A 19,743-nucleotide genomic window follows, 5' to 3' on the forward strand; every position below is an offset into this window, starting at 1 on the left:
ATCAGTGGTGGAACTCGAACTCAGGTCTGCTCTGTTCCACTGATGGGCACCACCAGCGGCGTCAGTTCGTGGTGAATCACAAGCCTTTGCACCCAAGGACACTGGACAAAGATGCAGTTGAGGGCTTTCCCCAACCCCATCTTCCACTCATGATTATTTTCCCTGTAGAGGTTCAAAGTATACCCTGAAAAAATGTAAATGTAAATGATCAACAAGCTAAGCCACTTCAGCTGCTATCTTTCCTCAAGATCTCACTCTCAGCCTTCGACCTTAACTCCCCTTCCCTTCCTCTCTTTCTTTTTGTAGCCACCACAAAGGCTAAGCACAAGCGCTTCAGCCGACAGCAGGAAGCACAAGTCAATTATATAGCCCAACGGGCGACGGGGTTATTGACCAATAGCCGTCCGACCCCTCCACAGGGTAGGAGGCGGGGCTAATTGTCTTCCTCATTCAAATAAAAAACCGGGAGATTTGCATGGAGAACCAACGGCCGATTTTCCCATTGGCTACAAGCTCTATGGGCGTGACCAAGAGCCGGAGGAACGAGCCCCTCCTCCTTTCATTTGCATAACGGCCCCCGCGCGTGCAGGGGAGAAGCGGGTTTGTTTTTGAATCTGCGGAGGCGGTGGCAGCAGTGGCGGCCGGCGGCGCTGAGAGGGGAGTGTGCGCGAGACTGAGGTGACGAGTTTGAGAGACGCCAGTGCAGGGCGGACTGCAGGAAGGAGTTTGGCCCTCTCTGCCACATCTCCAGCCCCAAAAGGTATATACAGACCCTAGGGGCTGTTATAACCATAGTTTTCTTAAATTACTATTGTAGTTCGCAGGGTTTCCCGCATTATGGCGGTCGCTGATGGAGTGTTTGCGCTTGCGCGGTTGCGGAGCTGCGGGCGGCGCTGCATGGGAGCACGTGATCCTGCGGGGTCCGGCTGTAGCTGCAATTGTGCAGCTGCTAGGGCGGTGGCTGCGCAAGCGCAATGTTCATATTCAAGTTTTTTTTTTTTTTTTTTGCTGGACGCCATTAGGTTCTAGATTTTTTTTCCTGTTTTTTTTCTGAGGCATTGTCTTTGTCTTGATGACTTTGGAGAAATGAGCAACTATCTTGAGGTCGTTTATTTTCAAGAGAATATTTTGCTTTTTGTCTAAGGCTCTACTCCATTGATTTTCCTTTTTCCTCTCCAGTTCTTTAGAAACAATGAAGATGGCTTGTAAAATATAGCACACGTGGTTCTAGATTATAATTTAATTCTCGAATTATTACTGAATTTAAATTTCTTTTAAAAACATGTTTTTCAGTATTCATTATAGTAAGACTTAATGGGATGAGTTCAGGAAAATAGTTATGCATGTTGCAAAAGTTTTTTTTTAATAAATTTGAACTGAAAATTTTGCAACTGTTTGTTTAACCCTGCCTATAAGTGGCATTTTCTGAATATGAAGGCTTTCTTCTGGAAATGTAAAAGAAGAAAATACAATTTTAAGAAAATATTACATTATAAAAATCATTTTTCATTTTTTCCTGAGTTTTCAAGATTTGTGTAGTTTTAAATGACTGAAGTTTTCATTTTAGTTAATTTGGGTGCTTTTGAAATTACATTTGATCATTTCTGTCTTTTGGTTATCTTGTATTTTATGTAACATTTTTACCATTTACTCATAGTTAAAGTAAAAGGTAATTTTTATTTTATCTCCTTACATTTTTAAGTGTTAACAATTTTGTTTTGTTCTGATAAGCATCAGTGGGCATATTTGTTTTGTAAGCTTTAACTCTCACTCTCCCTCTCCTCTCTCTCTTTTCTTTTTCTCTCCTCTCTCCAATATCATAGGGTCTGTAGGAGGAAAGTACAGTGTGAACATCAGTTAAATGCTTTAGAAATGAGATTTAGATCTGGAATGTACCTTAACAGCCATCTTGTCCTACTTCCTCTTATTGTTGAAGAAATTAAGACCCAGAAAGGTTAAATGACTTACCCAAAGTCACACAGTAAAAGGCAGAATTTGAACCTAAGTCTCAGACTCCAGGGCTCTTTCCAGTATAACTACTAGGCTACATCCCAATAGATATTTTAGTACTTTTACATATAAACTGCTTAAAGAAACAAACATTGAGATTAATGTTTGTAAATGTAGTGCTGACAATTTTAGATTAGATAATGTTAAAATGTTATAACAGCGATGTTATAATGGACTGTCACTGGACATTAAATTATTCTCCCGAATTGTGGAAAACTAATCTTAGATATTTTGAGTAATTCTAAATCTTGCAAACAAATTTAAAATAAAATTCTCCAATTAATGTGCAGAGACTTAGGTTTGTATCAGGTTGGTGTTAAATAAGGAAGTGGTGTATCAAAACTGACATAACTGTTGCTTAAAACAAATAGAAAAATAGAGGGAAAGTAAACTGAAACCTTTTCTGATTGCATATTTTGAATCGATGTCATCTGAAGTAAGTCAGAGGTGGAAGAATATGGGAATTGAACTTGTTTTGTTCTTAGAACAGTTTAACAAACATTTAAGCCCCTGTCAGAACTCAGTTACACTTATAGGACAATACTGTAAAATTCCTTCCCCTCCTTTCTTCCACCATCATAATTGGTATTAAATCTTTTCTGTCAGAATTTTGGGAAATCTTCCTGTATGTGTTTTGGATTTATAAGTAATTGTGTTGTGTTAAATTTCTTTTATTGGAGTCAGGAGAGACCTGGGTTCAGATCTGGCCTCTGGACACCATAGTGAAATTTTGCATAACAACCTCTTTAAGCCTATTTCCTTATTTGTAATATGGGGATAACAACACTTGCATTTTTCTTAGTGTTGGGAGAACCAAATGAGATAACATAAGTAAATCTGTACATGATGTGTCCAGTTATGAAATAAAACAATTTTCTAGAAAAACAAGTGATTTTAAACGTAAATATTTTAGAAGAGTTGAAAATATATTTGAAACAATTGCATATTAGGTTAACATTGAAATTAATCTTAAAGTTCACAAAAATTTGGATTTAAAACACATAAGGGGTACATACATACTTAACAGTATTTGACATGGAAAAGCCTTACATATTTTCCATTTTTTTTAATAATATAGATAAATTTTAACAATTAAGAGATTGTTCTTGCAGTAAATTTTATTGTCTCACTATTTAGCCAGCCCTAGCATCTAAAGCCCTTCACAACCTTGCACCTACTGATCTTTCCAGCCTCATTGTGCATTACAACCTTTCCCTCACTCTGCTCTTAGATTGCCTTCTTGTTGTTCCTCACACGCCGTACTCCATCTCTATTCTCTGTTCCTTTTGTGCTATGTCTCCCATGCCTGGAATGATCTTCCTCCTCAGCTCTCCCCTCTGAATCCCTTTTATGTCTTTCAAGATTCAGCTCAAACATTTTACATGAAGCATTTCCTGATCTCTTCTACTGTTACTGCCTTCCTTCCCTCAACTACTTTGCATTTATTTGTATGTACTTAGATACGTACTCTGTCTCTCTTGTCAGCCTTCTCCCTCCTCGCTCCCTCAGGTCCTTCAGAGCCGGGACTGTTTGATTTTTGTCTTTGTTTGTAGTGGAGCATAACAGTATGTGAAAGGGAGTAGCAGTATGAGGTAAGGTAGAGTGAAACCAGATTATGGAAGGTCTTAAGGACTGGGGATCTGGCACTTTAGTGTATGTAGTTGGTGTGCTTAGTAAATACATGTGTATTGCTATCCTTTTAGTAGGATGAGATGTTCTTTTTCTTAATGCTTAGCTTGCCTAAATGGAATTTCATTTTAATTACAGAGTTTATAAAGCAGACCTTTGTAGTTCAAAGAGCACAAGTTTATGAGTCAGGAGATTCAAACAACCAACACTGCTTTAAGTTGGTATGACCTTAGACAAGTCACTTCACCTCTATGGATCTCAGTTTCTCCATTTTTAAAATGAGAGGATTTAACTAGGTAATCTCTAAAGTCTCTTTCCATAGCTCTGAAATACAGTGATTCTCTTTTTATCTCTAAAATTTAATGTCTTATTCTTTGTACCATTTTATTCTTTTAATCGTACCCTCTCCTCTTAGACCCTCTAGATCTAAATCCATTCTTCTCCTACCCCTCTGACTGACTACTTTGCTGATTCTCTACACTCTTGTGTAGAGAATGTATGCAGTTATCTCTATGCAAAGTATTCCCAGATCATATGCAGAATAGCTCTCTCTAGACCTGGACATTATCAGTTGTTTTTTTTGGATATTTCCTATTGGTTATCCTTTAGGCATCTCATCTGTATAAGACAAAACTATTTTTTTTTCTCTCAAATACATCCCACTTTCTGACTTTGCTATATTTCTTGAGGATAGCACCATTTCCTCTAGTCAAGCCTCTGAGTCATCCTCAATTCTTCACTCTCTCTCTATAGCTCCCATATTCAGTCATAGGTCACGTTTTGTAGATTCTTTTCCCCAACATCTCACCTCTATCCCCTTCTCTTGAACAGGCAGGTGCTACCTAACACCAGGACCCACCCTTCCCCCATTCTTTTACCTGGACTAAGGAGCCTTCTAGTTGACTTCTCCCCTCTCCAGTCCATCTTTCACACAGTTGCTAAAATAATAGTCCTAACGCCCATATGAAGGCTCTTAAAAATGCTTGTTAGTTGCTTGATTGATATTTGTTAAATAAGGAAGAGAGTTCATAGGAAACAAAAGAGGTCAGTGGAGGCTGGTAGGCCAGGTATGGAGGAGGTCGAACTTGACCTTCATTGATAGATGGAATTAGAATAGGTAAAAGGGAGTACAGGAACAATTTTGGATATGGGGGATAGCCAGAACAAAGGCATGGAGATGAGAGATGGAGTACTGTCTAACAGGAACAGCAAGTAGGCCAATAGAGCTGGACTATATAGTGCAAGGAAGGAAGTACTGTGTAATAAGACAGGAAAGGTACGAAGTGGTAAAATTGTAAAGAGCTTTAAATAGATGTTAAGCAGAGAAATTTATTTTTGAATCCTAGAGGTAATAGGGAGCCACTGATATTTGAATGGGGGTGGGGGGGGGGAATAACAGCAATTGAGGAAATCAGCTTTTGTTGGCAGTGGGGAAAGACTTGATGCAGGGGGACCCAAAAGGATTATGCAGTAATTCAGGAAAATGGTGAAGAAGATTGACTAGGGTGGCTTCTGGGTTAATAGAGAGACTGGGTCATATGGAAGGGATAGTTTGGAGATAGAAACAATAAAATTTGGCCAACTATTAAGTATATAGAGTGAGACTGAGGAGCTGAGGATGACATTGGGTTGATGAATGTGGGTGTCTAGAAGAGTGGTAATTTTTTTGGTAGAAATAAGCTTTTGAGGGAAAGACAATGGAATTTATTTTGAATTTATGGAGTTTGACATTTCCACAGGACTAGACATCCAGTTTGGTGTTCAATAGGCAGTAAGGCTAGAAATAGACATCAGGGATTTATGTACATGCATTTGATAGTTGAACTTTGGGAACTGATGAAGTCATCAATCAATGAGCATTTAAGTACCTACCGTGTGTCTGGCACCAATCTGGACAGAGCTTTGGAGTACAGCCACAGTTACTGGGTATGATGATTCAGCTAGAACTCTGAAGAGAGATCAGACAGGTAAGAAGGAAAACCAAAAGCAGTGTCATGAAAATCCAGAGAGAATAAAGTATTCAGGAAGCCAAAAAGGAAGACCTGGGCTCAAGTTATGATTCTGACAATCATGCTGGTTTTGGGAACCTGGAAAACTTTTATTTAAATTTTCAATGCTCCAGGCAGGACATCTTAAATTTAGCATGTCCAAAACAGAATTCATTATCTTTCCCCCTAAGTCCTAGAGGGCAACACCATCTTCCAGTCCCTCAGGCTTTCAGCCTACTAGTTACCTTCAACTCCTCTTTATCTCTCACACTGACACCTCCCTCTGGCATATTCAACCAGATACCAAAGCTTGTCAATTTCATCTTTGCAACATCTCTTTAGTACTCCTCCTCTGACACTACCACCACTCTAGTGCAGGACCTCACCATCTTACCCCTGGATTATTACAATAGCCTGCTGATGTGTGTGCCTGCCTCAATTTTCTTCCCACTACAAGCCATCCTCTCTATTCAGACACAAAAGTTCAGTTCCTAAAGTGCAGTTCCAATCTTACTCAAACTCCAGTGGCCCCCTATTGTTTCCAGGAATGCAAAATGCTCTGTTTGGCATTCAAAGACTTTCATAACCTAGCCCCCTTCTACTTTTCCAGTAATGGAAAACAGCCTCCTGGCTGTTTCACAGACCCTGTACTCCATCTCTCAGCTCTGGGAATTTTTCTCTGGCCATTCCCCATGCCTGGAACACTCTCCCTCTTCTACATCCACTCCCCTTACTGGCTTTCCTGACTTCCTTTGTGTCTCAGCCAAAATCTCATCTTTTACTTGAAGTCTTCCCCAAACCCTCTCTTAATGATTTCCTCTTATTTTTCTTTTATGTAACTTGCTTTGTATATGTTTGTTTATAAGCTCCTTGAGGGCAGGGGCTGTCTTTTGCCTCTTTTTTTGTATCCCCAGTACTTAACAGAGTGCCAGGCACATCGTATGGAGTACAGTGCTCAATTAATTAGGACTACAAGTTGTAGACAAGTTACTTAATGGTCAGTACCTGTAGAGGGAGGCTCTTCACAAAAGTTAACCTCTGGTAACGAAATCCCAGGTCTGGACCAAAATAAAAATGCTATTTGTCTCTTTTTGAAAGGATGAAGAGTAGCATTCGTGACCTGAAAAATATGTAGTTAGTTATGTGGCGCTCTGTTCTGAATAATATCATTTTATATATCCAAGGATATCTAAATTATATACCCTATGCAGTTTTTTTTAAGATTGTAATTTAATTTATAATCTACTAAAGCATAACGTGATTTGGTATGGGTAGAACATGTATTTTAGTGAGTTGGTTTAAGTTGGTTTGATAAGAAGATTTTTAGCAAAATGGATGTTTCCTCCATCTGTGTAGATGGCAGTGGATTCATGCTTTCTAATTTGGTATGATTAAAGTCTCCATTCTATAAATCTCCCATAGGTACACCCAACATGCTGAATAGGTCTTCCTCTGTTTGAAATTGCTTATGTACCAGTGCAGCCAGTGCTTATCTCTTAGTTTGGATGCATGAGCTGTGTGCTTATTTATTTATTTTCATTTTTATTCTTACTCACGGTACTATCCTCTTCCCTTTGCCTGTCCATAATTACCTCTGAAATCTGTTATCTTTTTCCATCACGTATTTCTCTAATTATATCTTTTATGTTGCATCTCTTGCCATAATACTTTAATAATAATATGCTGGGGCCCATAATGTATCACTTTATTGCCTTTTGGGTGACCTGCAACTTTGATTCCTCATAGAATGTGATATCTATGTTTTGTAGCCAGATATCACCAAAGAATATTGGTGTTTAAAAGATGCCTCCCAATAACAAATGAGTAGGTTAAAAAAAAATAGTCCTTGCCATACAGCAGTATGTTTTGAAAAATATAATGTACTTACTCACATTTGAAATACTTCTATTCTTATGACATAGCTCAGTAGCATTTGAATCAATTTCCTGTCAGCTCCTTTGACTTTTTTGACAGTGAAAGGGCAAGCTTCTTCCTGCCAGCCATAAAGATCTATGAGTGTTATTCACTCCCAGATTTCCCACCTTCATTTAACTCCTGATTAGCCAGCCACAATGGTTTAGGTTTTCTATAAAACATTTTGAATGACTTGTACTTCAGCAAATACTGATTGAATATTTCTTCTTTGTGAGGCCATGTGCCCCAGATACTGTGGGGGATACGAAGAAGGCAAGTCTCTGCCTGCCAAGGTAGATAAGTTGAATTCCCAGAATGTTAGAGCAAGAATAGGCCTTAGACTAAGATCATCTTCTCTAACCCCTGTTTTTACAGTCAAGGAAACTGATGGAGGTTTAGCAAGGGGGTATACTTTGAACCTAGGTCTTCCTGCCCTAGCAAAACTCTATTTTTGAGTTGCTGTCTGCATGTGTTGAGGAGGGATCTCTGTCTCTGTCTCTGTTTCTCTCTGTCTCTCTCTGTCTTGCTGTCTGTCTCTCCCAGCCTCTCTCCCTGTCCCTCCTCTCCCTTATTCTCTTCCAGAGTAATGGAAGCTCCTGGAAAACATGGAGTATTTAATTTTTTTCTCTCCTTCGTATCACCAATATCTACCACAGCACCTGGCACACAGTAGATGTCTAATAATGTTGAGGGAGAGGGAGAGGGAGAGAGAGGAAGAGGGGGAGAGAGAGAGAGAGAGAGAGAGAGAGAGAGAGAGAGAGAGAGAGAGCAAATACAAAATAAATTCGGGGTACTTAGCAAGAGAGCACATACTAGAAGAGAGATGAGGAAAGGCCTTGTGGATGTTTGAACTGCTGTCTCCAAGATAGGGAAGGATTCTGTGAGGTATGGGAGTATATGGAAGATGGTTGATGCAAATTAAATTGAAGAAATCACTTTCCAGTATGAGAAACAGAAGGCCAATTTGGCGGGATCTGAGAGTGTGGGAGAGGTAGTGTTATTCTTTTTTTAAAAATTTTTTTAATGCTTTATTAACTTCTGATTTACATCGTTCGTTTCCGCCAGATTTTGAGTTACAAATTTTCTCCCCATTTTCCCCCACCCATCCCCCCAAAACAGCAGTCCCACAGGGTATCCCCACCTCCAATCTGCTTTCTCCCATATTTTCTCCCATACCCATTTCGACTTTTCCAGTGGATCTCTATGCCTCAGTGCCTGTGCATCCCATTTCTTAATTACATGTAAGATGGTATTAATAATAGTATATATATATATATATATATATATATACACACACACACACACACACACACACACACACACACACACACACACACATATATTTGAATATTTGATTTTAAAACTTTCAATCCCAGATTCATTCCCTTCCCCCCCTGCCACCCACCCCCACTGGGGAGACAAGCAGTTCAGTATAGGTTGTACATGTGTGGCTAATGCAAAACAATAACATAGTAGATATATTGTAAAAGACTGACTACATTTCCCTCCCCCCGTTCTATTCTCTACTTTGATCCTGTCCTTTTTCAAAAGTGGGTGCTTCCAACTTCCCTCCCTCCCACCCTGCTCTCCCTTCCATCATCCCCCCTCTCATCACCTTCCCCCCCATTCTCCTGGAGGGTGAGATCCCCTATTTAGTGTGTATTTCCCTCCCTCCTCAAGCCAGATTCAATAGGAATAAGGTTGACCCATTCCTTTCTGCCCGCCTATTCTTCCCCTCCATTGCAACCATTATTATCCCTTGCCTCTTCTGTATGAGATAGTTTGCCCCAATCTGTCTCTCCCCATCTCCTCTCATTATACCCCTCTCACCTCTCAATTTCACCTTTTAAGTATCATCCCTTCCTGTTAAATTGGTCCCGTGCCCTCTATCTATGTATACCTGTAAACGTATATACACACATTCACATATGTATTCATATGCCCGCATACCCTCATATAAAGACATATATATATATACATATATATTATATATTTCTAATCCCTTCAACTACTGAGAAAAGTTTCATAAGTTACAATTATTGTTTTTCCATGTAGGAATGTTAATAGTTCAACTTTGATAAGTTCCTTATGATTTCTTTTCCCTGTTTACCTTCTCATGCTTCTCTTGCTTCTTGTATCTGAATGTCAAATTTTCTATTCAACTCTGGTTTTTTCAGCAAGAATGCCTGAAAGTCCTGTATTCCACTGAATGACCATATTTTCCCCTGAAACATGATACTCACTTTTGCTGGGTAGGTGACTCTTGGTCTTAATCCCAGCTCCCTTGACCTCTGGAATATCACATTCCAAGCCCTTCGATCCCTCAGTGTAGAAGCTACCAGATCCTGGGTTATCCTGATTGTGTTTCCACAATATTCAAATTGTTTCTTCCTGGCTGCTTGTAATATTCTCTCCTTAACCTGGGGATTCTGGAACCTGGCTATAATATTCCTAGGAGTTTTCTTTTTGGGATCTTTTTCAGGAGGTGATCGGTGGATTCTTTCAACCTCTATTTTGCCCTCTGGTTCTAAAACATCAGGGCAGTTTTCTTTGAGAACTTCCTGGAGGATGCTTTCCAGGCTCTTACTTTGGTCATGGCTTTCAGGTAGTCCAATAATTTTTAAATTCTCTCTCCTGGATCTATTTTCCAGGTCAGTGGTTTTTCCCATGAGATATTTCACATTGCCTTCTATTCGTTCATTTGTTTGGATCTGTTTGACAGCATCTTGATTTCTCATAAAGTCATTAGCTTCCATTTGCTCCAATCTAATTCTGAAGCAATGATTCTCCTCAGTGAGCTTTTGAGATTCTTTTTCCATCTGGCAAATTCGACTTTTTAAGGCATTCTTCTCCTCATTGCCTTTTTGAGCCTCCTTTGCCATTTGAGTCAGTCTGTTTTTTAAGGTATCGTTTTCTTCAGTCAGGCTATTGACTCATTTCATAATTTTCTTGCATTGTTCTCATTTCTCTTCCCAATTTTTCCTCCACTTCTCTTATCTGCTTCTTAAGGTCCTCTATGGCCTATAACCAGCTTGTATTTTCCTTTGAAGCTTTTGCTGCAGGAGTACTGACTTCACTGTTTTCCTCCTGTTCCATGCCTTGCTCCTTCTTATCCCCAAAATAGGAGTGTAATGTTGGAATCTTCTGTCTGCTTTGTTTCCTCTGCCTGCTCATTTTGCCACTCAATTATTTGACTTATGGGCTTTTTGCCACAGTAGGACTCTGCCACCAGACAGGGGAGTTTTCGTCCCAAATGCTGGGGTTTTCTCAGCTGCCGGAGGTATTAGATGGGTGCCCTCTCTGAAGTCTCCACATGCTCTGGCAAGCTGGACACACACCCCAGGACCTCCACCTTAGACTGCAATCCAGATCCAAGCAGGTTAAAGCAAGAGCCATTACCCCTCAGACTGGTGCTTGGTCCCCCTACACTCTGCTGGCCAGGAGCTGAAGCAGCCATGTGGCACTGGCAGGCTGTGCTGGTGTCTCAGTGGTTTCTCGCCCCGGGGGTAAAAGCCATACACTCCCACTTGCTGGTCCCAAAGTCCAGACTGCACTGGCCTCTCACCTTGTCCTTCGCATCTATGTATTGATAAATCTGGAAAGGGCCACAGCTGCTGCTGATCTGGAGTCCCTCTGGCTGGTGGCTGGTCAGGCCCGCCCTGGGGCTAAAGCCTCGGCGTGGTGCTGGGCTCAGCTCCCAGAGCGCTGCGCTGGCCGATTCCTGCCTCAGCAGGAGGTTCGCTTCTCTGTGTCATTATGTGGGTTCTGCAGCTCCAAAGTTTGTTTAGAGTCCCCTTTTTACATGGATTGGGGAGGGTGGAAGCCGTAGCCGCGGGAAGGTCCTGCTTCTACTCCACCATCTTGGCCTAGTGTTATTCTTATAAGGCTGAAAAGATAAGTTGGAGCCAGCTTTTTTTGTTTTTGTTTTTTTATAGGACTTTAATAGCTAAAGGCCAGATTCCCTAGTTTGGAAATTTATATTTTATGCTAGCATGACTTATGTTTATATTATTTATTAAAAGAAGTGAAAGTATTATTACTGTTCTCAGCTTGGGCATATAAACAGATGAACTAATGATTTGGTCTTAATTTTTCTTTAAGAGTTTTTTATTGATATCTTTTTTTTTTACCACCTACATTTCTTATTGGAACTGTCAAGACAACCCTTTTTCAGTGTGAGCATTTACACTTCAGAAATCAACAAATACTACAAATGAGGACTTGATTTATTGTTTTATTGATTGTCTAGTCTTAAGGAAGTGATGGAAAAAATGTTAACATAGATTTAAGTTAAAAGTGTGTGGAACTTGGAGCTAGTTAAACATTTACCAGCACACCTCTGCCCATCCCTTTCCAGAGAACTATACCTTGTAATAAATTATTAAGAAAAGGGATAAAGAAAAAGTTCTGCAAAAGTTAATATCAAAAAAAGTCTTCCATACCTATGGTCCCCAACTTCTGAAGTGTTGAGTGGGGAAGTGTCTTCTGCTTTGTTGGGGCCAGGTCATTATAATTTTGCAGCATTCAGTTTTGATTGGTTAGGTATTGTTCTTCTTAACATATATATTGTATCGTTCCCTGCTTCTCTGTATTCATCATATTAATAATTTCTTATAACTCTGCAGCATTATTTTTGCACTACAACTTGTTTAGCCATTTCCTAATTAATGATCATTGATTTTTCCCCCCGTTTTTTACTACCTTAGAAAAAGTGCTTCTCTAAATATTTTATTACATGTGGTTTTTTGTCACTGGCCTCCTTTGGGTATATGCCTAACCAGGCAAGTTTTAGGTCAACAGGTCTAGATAATTTAGTCTTATTTGCACCAATTCCAGATTTTTTTCCAGAGTACAGTAATTGGACCATTTCACAGGTCTACTAACGATGCGTTAGTATATTGTTCTTTTCATAATTCTTTCAGTATTGACTTTTCTCATCTTTTGAAGACTTTGCAAATGGTTGGATGTGAGGTGACAAGTATTTCTCTAATTTTATATAGAATGTTCACATGGTTATTAAATAATTTGCAATTCTTTTGAGAATTGTCTATTTATGTCTTCTGCCCACTATTCAGGAATAGCTTTGATCTTACATATTTCTTTTAGAGATCTGTGTACCTTGGATATCATTGGTCTTAATTTCCAATACAGATAGTAGATTTTCTTAAGACGCAGGCCGTGTTTTCCTGGCTGAAGCAAACCTGATAATAAAACTATGTTTTTATAAAAATAATAAAACTACTTATGTAATAAATTTTCTGCTAGACAGAACATCCTAAATACATAATAATTATTCATCTTCTACTTATTGAATTGAATCAAATATGAGTAAATATAGAAGGTTAAAATATTTTTTAGAGGTAATTTCTTTATTGCTATGGAGCCTGGAGTTTTTATCCTGGTGCTTTTTATCATCTGAGACAGGCTTAGACAGGGAAGATTATAAATTTCATTCAGGCCTTTGCTAGAAAGAAAGGAAAGTTCATAGAAGAAACTCTTTTTGGAGAAGGAGGGAGCACAGGAATGGTACGAAGGACCCTGGGGAGAGTGGGCCTCTTAACTCTGGTTTGGGAGGATTAAATGGATTTTTTTTAAATGGCTTTTTGGAAATGATTTAGCCAGGAAGATATGACAGAGTGGCCTCTTAGTCTTATCTCACATTTATGTGTTATCTCAATTCAGATTTAATTGTAAGTATCATGTTAACCAGTTCTCAGTTTGATGGAGTTCAGAGAGAAATTGTCCTAGGACATGTTGTTATCTTGCTATTATTTTATCCTTAATATTCTGCTATTTTGCTGGTGGACAAAATGATAACCTTTTGTAAGTGAAAAAGTATTAGAATATAAACTCATCTTCTGTAAATATTCAGAAAACATCTTCAGGACAATCTTTAGAGCAAACAGGATGACAGAGAGATGCAGTTTACTTCATACTGTTCCCATGTAGTTTCAGGTTCTACTAGGTCTCTGTTTTGAAACTTTTCAGTACACTTAGTTCATAATGCTCCAGTTCCAGTATAGTTTGCTGAATTAGTATTGACCTTTCTATAATGCATTTGGTATTTACATTTGAGCATGAGATGATCAGATCATAAGAAAATTCAGAATGCTTTGAACTTTCCTAACCAATGTACTGTTTTTCCTTATTAATTTTTCTTTCTGTTTTATTTCATATTAGAGCTAGACTTAATCATCACAGAAGTGGCTTCACCTACTTCTTCCTTGGGGGGGAAGTTGGTGAAGAGAAGGAGAGAAATAATTTAGTGTTTGTTTAAAAGAATTTTGGTTGGTAGACTTGAACACAGGATATAAACACAATTCAGTTACCACTAGGTTGAAATTTGCTTTCTGAGTAAGAATCAACAGAATATTAATTTGGGCAACTAGGAAATTTTAAGTAAATCTCAAGCAAGGAATTAAATAAATAAAAGTAAGTATAAAGGTTATCAAATCAAAGCAAGGTAGGTAAATAATTTATACTTCAGCAGTATAAAAGTGGAATAAGTGGTAATTCCCAGATAGTTTAGTTAATGTACTTTGAGATGCTATGCTGTTGCATCTTAAAGACATTTTCTTAGAAAACTTAAAGGTACTATGGTAGTTCTATAATAGACTGTTTAAAAATCTGGTTTCAAGTTTTGTCTCTTAACATTTGACTAGCTGTTGGCTTCCACTTAATTTATATTTATGTAGATCTTTCAAGTGTACCAAGTTTCTGCCTTCTTTTTATTTCTAGGCAATCAACCAGTGTTAGCCAGCAAAAGTACTTAAGGAATGATATAAGTGGACAGAATCTGGTTTGAGAAAAAAGATGCCTTTAGAAATCTAAAATAAATGGTTAGAGAACATCATGGGGCAAAATAGATTTTCCATACCGGAATGAGTGGGCTAAGAATCCATTTGGAAGAGAGAATGGGAAAGAAGAAAGGATACCTGTCAGTAATTGTAATTTACTCTAATCTAAGCAGATTTCTTAACCACATTGAGCTTATTTAACAGTGAATATGGTTGTGCCCAGATAGGACACAGGCATTCCCAACTTTTTTTTTTTCAATGTAAGGAACTTTTTAACATTCAGAAAATTTCATGGAATAGCCCCTAGCGTGTTATGGCTATTGCTTTGTGATATCTATTGATTTGTGAAATAAATGATCATCAGAAGATGCTATTGAGAGAAAACATAAAGCTCTTTGTAAACTTTAGTGTTATATAAATGTTATGATTTTAATTTCTATTTTATTAAATTACACCAGCATCTATATACATTTGAAAAATCATAAATCACTTCATATTTAGTTGAAGATAAATAAAGATCAAAATAACAATGATTGAGATACACACACACCACCCCCCACACCCATGGATTCTGAGACTCTTTGTGATAACGTGTAGGATTCCTGACACAAGCTCATTTAATGGGAACCATCTCTATATAGCTATTCTAGTTTGTTTTTTAGGAATTTCTCATTTGCCTTCTTCCAATTTTTCTGAATTATTCAGTTTTTTAAAGTAAAACATTTCAATATTTCCTATGGCTATAATTGGTACCACTTTTGCCTCTTTGTATTGCTAGTACTTAGCACAGTACCTGAAGCATAGTAGGCAGTTAATAAATGTTTATTGATATTGATTACTACTTTACCTAGCACTTGTACTGCTTTTTGTTTCAACAATTGTGAATGATTACAGATCTTGCTGACCAGTTGTTTCTAAGCAATTGATTTTAGAATGTTTTATCATAAAGGTTATGAATAAAATACTCTTGCAGTTCAAGGATATGTATTTAATTTCTTTTCATTTTCTGGTTATATTTAATGTGCTTGAATCTATAAAACCATTACTATTCATGTGAGAGAACTTTCTGAGTAAGACATTTCTAAGTTCTATTAAATGTTTTAAAAATAACATATTTGAGTTTAAATTTTAAAAATTGAATAGTTAATGAAATTAATAAATATGGTAAGTTTGATAACATGTCAGAACCATAGGAGAATGGCTACTTAGTGTAATTTAAAATGAATGGAATTCCTAAATTGTAGTATGCCAAATCTTCATATAGAATTGACGTGATGCCTCAAGCTTACTAAATTTGTCAGGGTTCCAACCTGATTTAGGAAATGATGTTCTGTCGATATCAGGGCCCTGTTTCTCACTGTCATTGTACTTCATAGATTGACCCTTAGAGGTCTATCATAGAGAACCTTAGAATTCATATAACCCAACTCTTTCCTGAAGCATAAACATCTCCCAACAAGTGTACTGTCTGGGCTAACTTCAACACTTCTAATGATAAGGCACTAACTAATTGATGATGAAATCCAATTTTAAAACTAGATCAAATAGTTAGGTCTAACTTAAGTTGAGCCAAAAGTTTATCTCCTTTTAATTTCTTTTGATCTTGTTTCTGCCCTATGATTCCAAACAGAATAAATCAAATCCCTCTTCCATATAACCCTAAATTTATTTTACTTTAAGTAATTGTAAACCTGCTTTCACTCTTACCCACCCCCATTTTCCCCTCAAGGCTAAATAAACATTCCTTGTACCAGGAATGGTTCAAATGGTTATATACTGTAAAAGGAATTTTTGTTCAGGTATGGGTTGGAATAAATTACCTTTAAGATTCCTTCCAACCCTTAAGAATGTATAGTTATGATCGTTATTGTGCCTTAGGCAAGATTTGAAAATAGCATCCCATATGTGAACCAAAAGTTTTGGGTCTTTATCATAACACACAGTATCATAAATTAATATTAATCAAATAATATTAATACTTCAGCAGCACAAAGATTTTTCCAACATTTAAAAAATGTGAATATTAAAAAGTAATGTTATATTCCTTTACTTCCTGCTGTGGTTGTTACCTATACCTAATCTTCACCTCTATTTATTACAGTAGTATATTAGCTTGTATAGTATATTAGCTCCCTTAGCTTGAAGAACTCTAGTGTTGGAAAATATACTACCTCTAGAATTAGGTCATTAATTTTTAGACAGCTCTTAATTGTGAAGTTTTTTGTTGTAACAAATTAAAATAGCCTCTTCCATCTATTGTTCCTAGTTCTGGCCTCTGGGATCTGGTCCCTCAGTGGGGTTTCAAAGCCCCTGGCACTTTGCCAACACAACTGCAGATGCTTTAGTGGTGTCAGTTGTTTAAACAGTCATCATGCCCTTCCTTCAACTAGGAAGACTATCAAACAAGTAGTAAGGATCAAATTTTAGATTGTTGTTAAGCTTAGAAGGAAAAGGAAAAACTGACACTGTGCCTGGGCAACTGGTGTTACCCCCCCTCCCCCCCACTCCACCCCCTGGTGTATAAGTTAAATAAATATTGATTGAATCCTGTGCCCTATTGTACTAGTGAAAACAAGACAGTGATGGCAGGAGGAAGAGGACTAATATCTATAGTAAGGGTAGGAAAAGGACAGTAGCAATGGGAAAAATACTAGAGTATCTCCTTCAAATCAAATGAGATATTTGTAAAACTTACTAGCATAGTGCCTGGCATAGAGCAACAGCTTAACAAATGCTTCTCCACCCCCACCCCCCCATTTAAAAATGTCAGTGAATCAATTAGCCAATCAGCAAACCTTTATTAAGTGCTTACTATGTATGTGTCAAGCACTGTGCAAAAAGCTGGGGACACAATAGGAAAAAAGTGAAAAAGTAGCCTTTGATACGGGATCAAGCTACTTTGCTGAAAAGAAAGACTCAGAAGCAAAGTAGCTTTGCTTTTCCTATTCACATTGGAAAAATTATTGAAGAAGAGATGTTTTAAAGTTTCTGGTAATATGATGTTATGGATAAAATATTCTGAAAAGATCTACTAAATAGGTTTCTGAAGTAACTTGGCCAGTTTGCCACCATATCTTGAACATAGTTTACTCTAAAACTTCGAAAAATAGATCTAAAAGATCAAGAAGCTAAATTATTTTATGGTTTTAGAAGAAAGGCTTTTTTATTCATCGTACATGTTGAATTTGTAATCATATTTTCCCTTGACATCTCACCAGAATTGTCTTTATAATAAAGCAGATTTGGGTAACCTTCCTCCTCCCCTAATTGCCTCTTTTCCCTCCTCCCCCCCCCCCCCAGCCCAATGAGTACTTGATATCACTAAGGAAGTATCTAGTAGGTTGGAGAGGGATCATAGGATTTTAGAGCAAGAAGGGAGTTTGGAGGTCATCTACTCCAGCATTTTTATTTGCAGGTGAAGAAAAAGACAGGTTAAATAACTTGTCCAAGGTCACATGGACAGTAATGCCCAGTTAACTCTCTGTTTATTATAATACAGTCCTTTTTACATGACACCGCATTGCCACCCATCTTTGTGTTTCTCAAAATGTCCTTTAAAATGTGTTAGCTATATGTTGTATCTTTATATCCCTTAAGACCTAGTGGGACATACAAGGTTTACAAGATGTGCTGCTCTCTTACCTTTGCTCCCAAAAGAGAATGGTGACTGTGATTGTTCATTCTCCTGTCCTGGGATACATTTACCTCTTTGTGCCTTCCTCCATTTTAGGGGAAAGGAATTATAGGTACCCAGAGAAAAACTTTTGTGCAATGTGTTTTACTAAGAGAAGATTTTTTTTAAACTAAGTAGTTAAAATAAGCTTCATTACTTTGCTAGTTCTAAGTGTATTTTTCACCTCTTTGACTACTCTAATTTGTGAATTTCACAATTTATCCATATACTCTGCAAAATATTTTTTATTTGCAAAGATTTGGATATTTTGTTGGCTTGGGTTGGATTTAATTCCCTAGTATTTTGTTGTCTTCTGTAAACAATGAATTTTGGTTTTTAAAGCTTTTAAAGAACAGCCCTATTTGAAAACTAAATTTCCAAGATTGGCAATATTGTGAAATGGTAATATGAAAAATAATATGGCTGTTAGCAGGGTGTTTTTTTTTCTGCACTGAAATGTAGATTTTTCTTTGAAAAGTATTCCCTAATATTTACCTACTCTGTGTGATTTGGCTCTTTCTCTGTAACTGTTAATATATGACATGGAGTTAAAGCTATCTGGGATCTGGAAGTATCTGAAGTCTGTATTGCATATCCTGATTCACAGGCGTTACATTACAAAACTGGCTTCCTGCCTTCTGTGTTTTATTGTTATGTTCTCAGAAGCTGCATTATTTGTTGCAGTTTATGCATTAGCTGTTGTCTCAATGCTTATTCAGTTTCCTGCAGGCTGACAAAGTGGGAGGTGCTTTGTTTGATACATTGCTGATTTTTCACTGTGCTTGTTCTGGAGTGCACATTGCAGCCATCTTAATTACATTTCAGTGCAACTGAGACAGTGCAGTGTCTCAAAATGGCTGCTTGAATGTTCTCTGTAGCAGTTTAGCTTGAATGTATGCTAATAAGCAAATCTTTTGTAGTCACATGCATCGGGACTAGAGGTAAGAAGCCATTTACAATATTCTTGTTTGGAAAATTGATTCTTACCAACATATTTGAATTTTGTTTAATTTATGGAACCACAATTTTATATAAAGGAAGAATAGGCTCTCTTAAGAAGTTAACATTACTAATTACTCAGAACCTTTATGCTTATAAAAAACTCATAGAAATTAATGAGGTCAAAGGTTAAATTCTTTAAAAATTCTTAGACCAGAAATAAATTTTCATTATCTAAATTGTTTCACTCAGACACACTAACAGTGCTTTTCTGGCCTTGATTTAGTTAGTTAATATTTAGTTTATGCTAAGACTTCTTGTATGTTAATTATTTTTAAATCTTTATCAAATTGAATCATTTGTGTTGTTGTTTTTTTCTAAAGTGTTTTAAGTCAGTCTGACTTTGTAAAGGTTTATAATAGAAACATAAGACTACAAGTCTTACATTTTGAAGAACAGTAAAAGGTTTCTGTTTCTTTGGAAAAAGTCATTGTTTTTAGTGATTTTTAAAGGTCTATGCTTAAATGTTTAGTCTATGGGAACTATACCACTTATAGACAGTTCATTTTCTATTTTGTATTGGATCCCTTCCCCCTTTGTGTTTCTATCTTATTCCTACCACCTCCAAAAATTAACTTTTTATTCTAGTTTTAAAATTTAGTTGACATTTAGATTATGACCTTGAATTTAGAATTTATTCACATTTTCTTGGGCCCTAGTAACTGTTTTGTTTTTCTACTGCTAAAGTGTGTGTGTGTGTGTGTGTGTGTGTGTGTGTGTGTGTGTGTGTGTG

General features: G+C 37.3%; 1 protein-coding gene across 2 annotated transcripts in view; it reads left to right on the forward strand.

Moving 5' to 3' along the window:
* The first annotated feature begins 464 nt into the window (after nt 1-464).
* The window catches only part of ATF7IP (activating transcription factor 7 interacting protein), a 174,086-nt gene continuing 154,807 nt past the window's right edge, over nt 465-19,743 (forward strand). Inside the window, exon 1 of one of the 2 annotated variants that reach the window (XM_069101535.1) lies at nt 465-760. The gene's annotated coding sequence lies outside the window, so the exon portion shown is untranslated. Of the gene's footprint in view, nt 761-18,577; nt 18,953-19,743 lie in introns of those variants that run through there. The other variant, XM_069101536.1, reaches the window with a different exon arrangement.

The sequence above is a fragment of the Petaurus breviceps genome, unplaced genomic scaffold, assembly GCF_028583685.1.
Source record: "Petaurus breviceps papuanus isolate PSGF00001 unplaced genomic scaffold, PetGlider_PUasm1.0 470, whole genome shotgun sequence".
NCBI lineage: Eukaryota > Metazoa > Chordata > Mammalia > Diprotodontia > Petauridae > Petaurus > Petaurus breviceps.